Here is a 12,432-nt window from a genome sequence, read left to right on the forward strand (position 1 = left end):
GGGAAACAAAAGCAAGAATGAACTATTGGAACTTCATCTGGATAAAAAGCTCTTGCATAACAAAGGCGACAATCAACAAAACTAAAAGGCAACCTATGGAATGGGAGAAGATATTTGCAAATGACATCATCAGATAAAGGGCTAGAATCCAAAATCTATAAAGAACTTATCAAACTCAACACCCCAAAACCAAAAAATCCAGTCAAGAAATGGGAAGAAGACATGAACAGACATTTCTTCAAAGAAGACACAGAAATGGCTAAGAGACACATGTAAAAATGCTCAACATCACTCAGCATCAGGGAAATACAAATCAAAAATGCAATGAGATATCACCTCACACCAGTCAGAATGGCTGTTTTGTTTCTTAAATTCCACATATGAGTGAAATCATATGACATTTGTCTTTCTCTGACTTATTTCACTTAGCATAATACCCTCTAGTTGTATTCGCATCGTTGCAAATGACAAGATTTCATTCTTTTTGAGGGCTGAGTAATATTCCATCATATATTTATGACAGGGGAGGGAAAAATAGTAATAAATGATAATAGACTTAAGGAACATAGGGACACCATCAAGCATAATAACATTCACATTATAGGAATCCCAGAAAGAGAAGAGAGAGAAAAGGGGGTAGAAAATTTATTTGAAGAAATAAAAGCTGAAAACTTCCTGAATCTGGAGAAGGAAATAGAGATCCAAATCCAAGAGGCACAGAGAGCCCCCAACAAAATCAACCCAAAGAGGACTACACCAAGATATATGGTAATTAAAATGGTAAAATGTTATAATAAAGAGAATTTTAAAAGCAGCAAGAAAAAAGAAAATAGTTACATACAAGTTTACATACGTAAACCCCATAAGGCTGTCAGTGGATTTTTCCGCAGAAACTTTGTAGGCCAGTAGAGAAGGGCATGATATATTCAAACTGCTGCACAGAAAAAACATTGGCTGAAGAATACTCTATTCAGCAAGGCTACTATTCAGAATAGGAGAGATAAACAGGTTCCCAGGCAAACAAAAGCTAAAGTAATTCAGAATACACATTCTTTTCAAGTGCATATGGAACGTTCTCCAGAAGAGACCACATATTAGGCCACAAAACAAGTTTCATCAAATTCAGAAAGATCAATGGCATACCATGTATCTTTTCCAACCACAATGCCGTGAAACTAGAAATCAACCACAAGAAAATACCTGGAAAGAACACAAATACAAGGAGGTTAAAAACATGCTACTAAATAATAAATGAGTCAACCAAGAAATCAAAGAGGAAATCAAAAAATAATTGGAGACAAACAAAAATGAAAACACAATGGTCCAAAATCTTTGGAATGCAGCAAAAGTGGTTCTAAGAGGGATGTTAATAGCAATACAGGTCTACCTCAAGAAGCAAGAAAAATTTCAAATAAACAACCTAAAGGAGCTAGAAAAAGAAGAACAAACAAAACCCAAAGCCAGTAGAAGGAAGGAAATAATAAAGATTAGAGCAGAAATAAACTAAATAGAAACTGAAAAAAACAATAAAACAAACACATCAATGAAACCAGAAGTGGTCTTTGCAAAGATCAGCAAAATTGATAAAGTTTTAGCCAGACTCATTGAGAGAGAGAGAGAAAAGACTCAAACAAAATCAGAAATGAAAGAGAGAAATAACAACCAGCGCCACAGAAATAAAAAGGACTATAACAGAATATTATGAAAAATTATATGCCAACTAGTTGGACAACCTAGAAGAAATGGATAAATTCCAAGAAACATATAACCTCCCAAAACTGAATCAGGAAGAAATAGAAAATTTGAACAGACCAATTACCAGCAAAGAAATTTAATCAGTAATCCAAAAGCTTCCAACAAACAAAAGTCTAGGACCAGACAGTTTCACAGGTGACTTCTACCAAACATACAAAGAAGAACTAATACATATTTTTCTCAAACTATTCCAAAAAATAGAAGAGGGAAATTAGCTTCCAAATTAAATTAATGAGGCCAGCATTACCCTGATAACAAAACCAACCAAAGACATTATCAAAAAAGAGAAATACGGGCTAATATTTCTGATGAACATAGATGCAAAAAGCCTCAATAAAATATTAGAAAACCAAATCGAACAATCATTTAAAAAAGCATTCACCATGGGGGTGCCTGGGTGGTTCAGTGGGTTAAACATCCAACTCTTGATTTCAGTCCAGGTCATGATCTCAGGATCCTGAGATCAAGCCCCATGTCCGGCTCCATGCTCAGCAGGGAGTCTGCTTAAGATTCTCTCCTCTCCCTCTCCCCGTCCCCCTCTCAAATAAATAGCCTTTAAAAAAAAAATCATTCACCACAATTGAGTGAGATTCTTGGGATGGAGTAAGGGCTCAATATTCACAAATTCAGCATGATATATCACATCAATAAGAGAAAGGATAAGACCATATGATCATTTCAATAGATGCAGAAAAAGCATTTGACAAAGTACACATCTATTCATGATAAAAACCCTCAACAAATCTAGGTGTAGAAGGCATCCAAATTGGTAAGGAAGAAGTAAAACTTAACAGATGACATGATACTATATATAGAAAACCCTAAAGACTACCCAAAACTACTAGAATTAATAAGTGAATTCAGTCAAGTCACAGGATGCAAAATTAATATACTGAAAACCACTATATCTCTCTATAGTTAAGAGTCTGTTTCTTGGTTTTCCTCTCTCTTTTTTTCCCAATGATCATTTGTGTTGTCTCTTAAATTCCACATGAGTGAAATCATATAGTATTTGTCTTTCTCTGACTGACTTATTTTGCTTAGCATAATACTCTCTAGCTCCATCTACATTGTGGACTACAGGGAACAAACTGGTAGTTGCCAGAGGGGAGGTGGCTGGAGGGATGGGTGAAATAGGTGAAGGGGATTAAGGCTGCACTTATCATTTTTTTGTGGGTGTTTAGAATAGATATATTTTTTTAATGATTTCTTATTTTATTATGCTAGTCACCATACAGTACATCCCCAGTTTCCGATGTAAAGCTCGATGATTGATTAGTTGCGTATAACACCCAGTGCACCATGCAATACGTGCCCTCCTTACTACCCATCACCGGTCTATCCCATTCCCCCACCCCCCTCCCCTCTGAGGCCCTCAGTTTGTTTCTCATAGTCCACAGTCTCTCATGTTTCATTCCCCCTTCTGATTACCCCCCTTTCTTTATCCCTTTCTTCCCCTACCGATCATCCTAGTTCTTATGTTCCATAGATGAGAGAAATCATATGATAGTTGTCTTTCTCTGCTTGACTTATTTCACTTAGCATTATCTCCTCCAGTGCCGTCCATGTTGCAGCAAATGTTGAGAACTCGTTCTTTCTGATAGCTGAGTAATATTCCATTGTATATATGGACCACAACTTCTTAATCCAGTCATCTGTTGAAAGGCATCTCGGCTCCTTCCACGATTTAGCTATTGTGGACATTGCTGCTATGAACATTGGGGTGCATATGGCCCTTCTCTTTACTACGTCTGTATCTTTGGGGTAAACACCCAGTAGTGCAATGGCTGGATCATAGGGTAGCTCAATTTTTAACTTTTTAAGGGACCTCCACACTGTTTTCCAGAGTGGCTGTACCAACTTGCATTCCCACCAACAATGTAGGAGGGATCCCCTTTCTCCACATCCTCTCCAACAATTGTTGTTTCTTGCCTTGTCTATTTTTCCCATTCTAACTGGCATAAGGTGGTATCTCAGTGTGGTTTTGATTTGAATTTCCCTGACGGCTAATGATTTTGAACATTTTTTCATGTGTCTGTTAAAGGCTGCACTTATCATGATGACTGAGTAATGTAAAGAATTGTTAGGGGCGCTTGGGTGGCTCAGTCGTTAAGCGTCTGCCTTTGGCTCGGGGCGTGATCCCAGAGTTCTGGGATCGAGCCGTGCATTGGGCTCCTCTGCTGGTAGCCTGCTTCTTCTTCTCCCACTCCCCCTGCTTGTGTTCCCTCTCTCACTGGCTGTGTCTCTCTCTGTCAAATAAATAAATAAAATCTTAAGAAAAAAAAAAAAGAATTGTTAAATCACTGTAATGTATACCTGAAATGCATGTAACACTGTATGTTAAAGATATTGGAATTAAAATTTTACAAAAAGATTTTGGAGGCAAAAAAATGTAAGACTGCTAGCCACAGACTGAGATAAAATAGTCAAAATACAAAATAAAATCCAAATACATATGACAAAACTCTCATATCAAGAGTATACAAGGAACACTTACAACTGAATAATAAGACTAGCAACCAATAAAAATAAAGATACCTATTATATTGATTCCAAAATTGATCCCATGACAAGCTATTAGCTTAGTAGGACTCCTGACTGCTTGATATTGCCTAAAGGGCAAGATATCCAATTTCAGGAATATTGTTGGAATTATTTCATTCAACCTTTCACACACAGTGTGAAGCAAATTAAAAAAACAGAGAGCAAGGACTTCTGCAAGATCAGGTTGTAAGAACCTTTTTGAGCCTGCTCTACTAATAATACCCATCCACTAAATGTCTAGTACAAGACAGTAAAGCAAGAAAAGAGAAAGGAATAAAAGTATACTACATGGCTCCACTTCAAAAAAAGTTGTGGAAATATAAATACCAAATATTATTTTAGCCACAGTTTTGATAGAACTATTTTGAGAGTGATAAATTGAAAAGCAGCTCTTCTGGAAGCTACGATGTTAGACGGAAATTAAGAATTAAATCAGAAGGGAGAGTTAAGATGGCGGAGGAGTAGGGGACCCCTTTTTCAGCCGGTCCCCTAAGTCGAGCTGGATAGGTACCAGACCAGCCTAAATAACCACGGAATCAGCCTGAGATGCAGGAAGATGCATCTGGATCTCTACAAATGAACATCTCCAGCGCTGAGTATTGAGGTACGAAGAGGGGAGCCATGAAACCGCGCACAGATATCGGAAAATAAACGGAAGGGGAAGGGAGCCGCCACGTTCCGGCGCCGGGAAGCGGCAGCCACTTGCACGGGAGAGCGGGCGGGGCTCGCGGTCGGCACCCGCGAAACAGCAGACTGAGACCCTGAACCGGGTGCGCGCGCCACCAGGCATCTCGCGGAACCCCGGAATCCCAGTGCGCTCACCGGGCATAGACTGAGACCGGGAGACCCGGAAGCGCGCAGGGCGGCTGGCGGCATTAGAAACACAAAGGAGAGAGACACGTCGGCCCTGGAAGTGAGGGTAGGGACTCCGGGTGTGGGGCGCACATCCCGGGACGCTGCAGGGTTGAGCAGCACCAACAGTAACAGAGTTAAAGTGGCCAGAACATCAGTGGAGAATGGGCTGTGATCCCTCTGTTCTGTGACAATGCAGCCTCTGCTGCTCTGACTCTAAGAAGAGGCACAGCCGACCACCAGGGAAAGCCGCCAGAGAACAAAAGCCTGGAAATACTGGCTCAAAGAGTGCCCATCCCCATCCCCCCTGGCGGGGGACATGGAGACTCTACCCAAACAGGGTTGCCTGAGTATCGGCGCGGCAGGCCCCTCCCCCAGAACACAGAAGGCAGGCTGAAAAATCAAGAAGCCCACAACCCGGGGCGCCTGGGTGGCGCAGTCACTGAGCGCTGTCTCCGGCTTAGGGCGTGATCCCAGCGTTCCGGAAAGGAGTCCCTCATCGGGCTCCTCCGCTGGGAGCCTGCTTCTTCCTCACCCACTCCCCTGCTTCTGTTCCCGTTCTTGCTGACTGTCTGTCTCTCTCTCTCAGATAAATAAATAAAATCTTTAAAAAAGAAGCCCACATCCCTAAGATCCCTATAAAACAAGGGGCATGGCCTGGGACGCAGTCAATAATTTGGGCTCTGGACAACCCCGTAACCTCTCCTCATCAGAATGACAAGAAGGATAAGCCCCCCCAGCAAAGAAAAGACAGTGAGTCTGTGGCCTCTGCCACAGAAATAATGGATATGGAAGTAACCAAATTATCAGAAATGGAATTCAGAGTAACGATGGTCAAAATGATGAGTAGAATTGAAAAAAAGTATTAACGAAAAGGTTACTGAGAATATAGAACCCCTAAGGACAGAAATGAGAGTGAATCTGACAGAAATTAAAAATTCTATGAGCCAAATGCAGGCAAAACTAGAGGCTCTGACGGCCAGGGTCACAGAAGCAGAGGAACGGGTTAGTGAATTGGAGGATGGGTTAATAGAGGAAAAAACCAAAATAGAAGCTGCTCTTAAAAAAATCCAAGCCCACGAATGTAGGTTACGGGAGATTACTGACTCAATGAAACGATCCAATGTTAGAATCATCGGCATCCACGAGGGGGTGGAGAAAAACAGAGGTCTAGAAGAGATATTTGAACAAATTGTAGCTGAAAACTTCCCTAATCTAGCGAGGGAAACAAACATTCGTGTCCAAGAGGCAGAGAGGACCCCTCCCAAGCTCAACCACGACAAACCTACGCCACATCACGTCATAGTGCATTTCGCAAATATTAGATCCAAGGATACAGTATTGAAAGCGGCCAGGGCAAAGAAATTTCTCACATACCAAGGCAAAGGCATCAGAATTACTTCAGACCTGTCTACACAGACCTGGAATGAGAGAAAGGGTTGGGGGAGCATTTTTAAAGCTCTTTCAGAGAAAAACATGCAGCCAAGGATCCTTTATCCAGCAAGGCTGTCATTCAGAATTGATGGAGAAATAAAGACATTCCAGAATCTCCAGTCACTAACCAATTTCGTAACCACGACACCAGCCCTACAGGAGATATTACGGGGGGTTCTATTAAAGTAAAAAGGCCCCAAGAGTGATACAGAACAGAAAGTCACAGCCAATACAAAGACTTTACTGGCAACATGGCATCATTAAAATCATATCTCTCAGTACTCAATCTTAATGTTAATGGCTTAAATGCTCCCATAAACGCCACAGGGTTGCAGATTGGAAAAAAAGAAATGACCCATTCATTTGCTGTCTACAAGAGACTCATTTCAAACCCAAAGATGCATTCAGACTGAGAGTAAGGGGATGGAGTACCATATTTCACGCAAACGGACCTCAAAAGAAAGCTGGGGTAGCAATTCTCATATCAGATAAATTGGATTTTAAAATACAGACTATAGTTAGAGACGCAGAAGGGCACTATATTATTCTTAAAGGAAGTATTCAACAAGTGGATATGACAATCATAAATATATATGCCCCCAACAGGGGAGCAGCAAGATACACAAGCCAACTCTTAACCAGAATAAAGAGACATATAAATAAAAATACATTAATAGTAGGGGACCTCAACACTCCACTATCAGAAATAGACAGAACACCCTGGCAAAAACTAAGCAAAGAATCAAAGGCTTTGAATGCCATACTCGACGAGTTGGACCTCATAGATATATATAGAACACTACACCCCAGAGCCAAAGAATACTCATTCTATTCTAATGCCCATGGAACATTCTCAAGAATAGACCATGTTCTGGGACACAAAACAGGTCTCAACCGATACCAAAAGATTGAAATTATCCCCTGCATATTCTCAGACCACAACGTTCTGAAATTGGAACTCAACCACAAGAAAAAATTTGGAAGAAACTCAAACACTTGGAGACTAAGAACCATCCTGCTCAGGAATGACTCGATAAACCAGGAAATCAAAAATCAAATTAAACAATTTATGGAGACCAATGAGAATGAAAATACAACAGTCCAAAACCTATGGGATACTGCAAATGCAGTCCTAAGGGGGAAATACATAGCCATCCAAGCCTCACTCAAAAGAACAGAAAAATCTAAAATGCAGTTTTTATATTCTCACCTCAAGAAGCTGGAACAGCAACAGAGGGACAGGCCTAATCCATGCACAAGGAAGCAGTTGACCAAAATTAGAGCTGAAATCAATCAAGCAGAAACCAGAAGTACAGTAGAGCAGATCAACAGGACTAGAAGCTGGTTCTTTGAGAGAATCAATAAAATTGACAGACCACTGGCAAGACTTATCCAAAAGAAAAGAGAAAGGACCCAGATTATTAAAATTATGAATGAAAAAGGAGAGGTCACGACGAGCACCATTGAAATTGGAAGGATTATTAGAAATTTTTATCAACAGCTATATGCCAATAAACTAAGCAATCTGGAAGAGATGGAATCCTTCCTGGAAACCTATAAACTACCAAGATTGAAACAGGGAGAAATTGATTTCTTAAACAGGCCAATTAATTATGAAGAAATTGAGTCAGTGATAAACAACCTTCCAAATAACAAAACTCCAGGCCCGGACGGTTTTCCTGGGGAATTCTACCAAACATTCAAAGAAGAAATAATACCTATTCTCCTAAAGCTATTTCAAAAAATAGAAACAGAAGGAAAGCTACCAAACTCATTCTATGAGGCCAATATTACCTTGATCCCCAAACCAGGCAAAGACCCCCTCAAAAAGGAGAATTACAGACCGATCTCCCTAATGAATATGGACGCCAAAATCCTTAACAAGATACTTGCTAATAGAATCCAACAGTACATTAAAAGGATTATCCATCACGATCAAGTGGGATTCATACCTGGGATGCAAGCGTGGTTCAATATTCACAAATCAATCAGCGTGATACATCGTATCAACAAGAAAAGACTCAGGAACCATATGATCCTCTCAATCGATGCAGAAAAAGCATTTGACAAAATACAGCATCCTTTCCTGATTAAAACCCTTCAGAGTGTAGGAATAGAAGGTACATTTCTCAATCTCATAAAAGCCATCTATGAAAAGCCTACTGCAAATATTATTCTCAATGGGGAAAAGCTGGAAGCCTTTCCCTTAAGATCAGGAACTCGACAAGGATGCCCACTCTCGCCACTATTATTCAACATAGTACTAGAAGTCCTTGCAACAGCAATCAGACGACAAAAAGGGATCAAAGGTATTCAAATCGGCAAAGAAGAAGTCAAAATGTCTCTCTTCGCAGATGACATGATACTCTATATGGAAAACCCAAAAGAAGCCACTCCCAAACTATTAGAAGTTATAGAGCAATTCAGTAACGTGGCGGGATACAAAATCAACGCTCAGAAATCAGTTGCATTTCTATACACGAATAACGAGACCGAAGAAAGAGAAATTAGGGAATCCATCCCATTTACAATACCACCAAAAACCATACATTACCTTGGAATTAACTTAACCAGACACGTAAAGGGCCTATATTCTAGAAACTATAAATCACTCTTGAAAGACATTGAGGAAGACATAAAAAGATGGAAAGATATTCCATGCTCATGGATCGGAAGAATTAACATAGTTAAAATGTCCATGCTACCCAGAGCAATCTACACTTTCAATGCTATCCCGATCAAAATACCAAGGACATTTTTCAAAGAACTGGAACAAATAGTCCTTAAATTTGTATGGAAACAGAAAAGGCCCCAAATCTCCAAGGAACTGTTGAAAAGGAAAAACAAAGCTGGGGGCATCACAATGCCGGATTTCGAGCTGTACTACAAAGCTGTGATCACAAAGACAGCATGGTACTGGCACAAAAACAGACACATAGACCAATGGAACAGAATAGAGAGCCCAGAAAAGGACCCTCGTCTCTTTGGGCAACTAATATTTGATAAAGCAGGAAAAAACATCTGGTGGAAAAAAGACAGTCTCTTCAATAAATGGTGCTGGGAAAATTGGACAGCTACGTGCAAAAGAATGAAACTTGACCACTCTCTCACACCATACACAAAAATAAACTCCAAATGGATGAAAGACCTCAATGTGAGACAGGAATCCATCAAAATTCTAGAGGTGAACATAGGCAGCAACCTCTACGACATCGGCCAAAGCAACCTTTTTCATGATACATCCCCAAAGGCAAGAGAAACAAAAGATAAAATGAATTTATGGGACTTCATCAAGATTAAAAGTTTCTGCACAGCCAAGGAAACAGTCAGAAAAACTAAGAGGCAGTCCACGGAATGGGAGAATATATTTGCAAATGACACTACAGATAAAGGACTGGTATCCAAGATCTACAAAGAACTTCTCAAACTCAATACATGAGAAACAAATAAACAAATCAAAAAATGGGCAGAAGATATGAATAGACACTTTTCCAGTGAAGACATACAAATGGCTAACAGACACATGAAAAAATGTTCAAAATCATTAGCCATCAAGGAAATTCAAATCAAAACCACACTGAGATACCACCTTACGCCAGTTAGAATGGGAAAAATAGACAAGGCAAGAAACAACAATTGTTGGAGAGGATGTGGAGAAAGGGGATCCCTCCTACATTGTTGGTGGGAATGCAAGTTGGTACAGCCACTCCGGAAAACAGTGTGGAGGTCCCTTAAAAAGTTAAAAATTGAGCTACCCTATGATCCAGCCATTGCACTACTGGGTATTTACCCCAAAGATACAGATGTAGTAAAGAGAAGGGCCATATGCACCCCAATGTTCATAGCAGCAATGTCCACAATAGCTAAATCGTGGAAGGAGCCAAGATGCCCTTCAACAGATGACTGGATTAAGAAGTTGTGGTCCATATATACAATGGAATATTACTCAGCTATCAGAAAGAACGAGTTCTCAACATTTGCTGCAACATGGACGGCACTGGAGGAGATAATGCTAAGTGAAATAAGTCAAGCAGAGAAAGACAACTATCATATGATTTCTCTCATCTATGGAACATAAGAACTAGGATGATCGGTAGGGGAAGAAAGGGATAAAGAAAGGGGGGGTAATCAGAAGGGGGAATGAAACATGAGAGACTGTGGACTATGAGAAACAAACTGAGGGCTTCAGAGGGGAGGGGGGTGGGGGAATGGGATAGACCGGTGATGGGTAGTAAGGAGGGCACGTATTGCATGGTGTACTGGGTGTTATACACAACTAATGAGTCATCGAGCCTTATATCGGAAACTGGGGATGTACTGTATGGTGACTAAGATAATATAATAAAAAATCATTTAAAAAAAAAAGAATTAAATCAGACATGATAACTTGTAAAATGTATACTGATTCACAGAACTGTACCAAACCAAACTATGACATGCATTACAGACTCTCACAATTAACACCAGTTTATTCAGACTCCTCCTATATATAAGACCACAAATAAACTGACGCAAGGGTAATTCCACATAGCTTCATGTACTCTAAAAAATAAAACCACTGATGTCCCATCAGCTCCTTAATTTACAAATTCTGACCAATCCCTGCTAAGATCACCCAAATTTCATAACTCCCCTTCATTAGCCCCTTTTGAAACTCACTTTTGTTCTAAATGATGTAGGGTCTCCTTTGTTGCAGCAAATAATAAACTTACCTTGATTTCAGGTGTGATCCTAATGGTCTCTGGCAGATCTCAAAAGCAGAATGGGAAGACAAGATACAGTGTGTGGTGCTAGATCCTCATCCCCCATAGCTGGAAATGAATAGACAATGAATAAAATTTATAAATCAAGAAGCGACAATAAAAACATGTTAGACATAAGGAGATAGGTATCAAAATAATCAGCTAAGGAAATTGAAAGTGGTTGCCTCAGGGAATGAGTTAGAAAATGATTATTTTGTTTAAAATACTGAAGAACTATTTAAATCTTTAAGCTATATGCATATATTACTTTGATAATAATGAAATTAAATTGAAAATAATAACTTAGACAAATATTTTAAGACAAAATAAGAAACAAAGCCATTTCTATTTCTTGCTTACCTGAATTTATATTCACTCAACCGATATTTCTTGATTGAATACCACTTGGAATACAGTAGAGAAAAAAAGAGAAAAAGTCCCTGCTCTGAAAAAGCTCAGACAGAATAGGAAACTGGACCCCACCTATCCCTCAAAAGGTCAAACAGTTTTAGATCACATAGCTGGCAAATGGTTAAGCCAGGGTTTGAAATAAGGCCATCCAATTCTAGATCCTACTGATTCTAATTTTAATTACAGACAGATTGAGACTGGGACAGGAAATTTCTAAAATGAATCTAGAGCATCTTATAGTGCCAGAAAGTAAGAAAGTACTCAAAAAAAAAAAAAAAAAAAGGACTCCAATAAGGAGTATGTCAAAAGCACATGGTAGCCAACTAAAAGAGATCACAATGGCCAAAGTTGTAACAATTTGAGCAACAAAATAAGGAAGTATCGGATTATAGCCCAGAATACAAACTAAATATCCATGAGTCCATACTGACATAGGTAAATGGTAAATACATTCATATGACCATGCATACATACATATATACATACACATGTGAGAATAGACAAATCTCCCATGGAGCATTCCATATAATTTATACAGCTACTCTACTCTCTGGGTGGGGGTGCATAATGCTCCCCTCCTTAAGTATGGGTTGTGCATCATGACTTCTTTCCAAAGAGCACAGTATGGAAAGGGGGATAAAAAGAGTAAAGATACAATGAAGAAACTGGACAAACACTGCTTCAGCCAGGTGTC

At 39.6% G+C, this 12,432-nt stretch overlaps 1 long non-coding RNA gene across 4 annotated transcripts in view; it reads right to left on the reverse strand.

The window, feature by feature from the left end:
* The window catches only part of LOC123798808 (uncharacterized), a 587,079-nt gene that overhangs the window by 520,371 nt on the left and 54,276 nt on the right, over positions 1-12,432 (reverse strand). For all 4 annotated transcript variants that reach the window (XR_015726659.1, XR_006781406.2, XR_015726658.1 and 1 more), the window contains exon 3: positions 11,298-11,396. This is a non-coding gene — a long non-coding RNA (uncharacterized LOC123798808). The remainder of the gene's footprint in view (positions 1-11,297; positions 11,397-12,432) is intronic.

Source organism: Ursus americanus, chromosome 14 (genome assembly GCF_024610735.1).
Source record: "Ursus americanus isolate L20-20 chromosome 14, mUrsAme1.1.p, whole genome shotgun sequence".
Taxonomy (NCBI): domain Eukaryota; kingdom Metazoa; phylum Chordata; class Mammalia; order Carnivora; family Ursidae; genus Ursus; species Ursus americanus.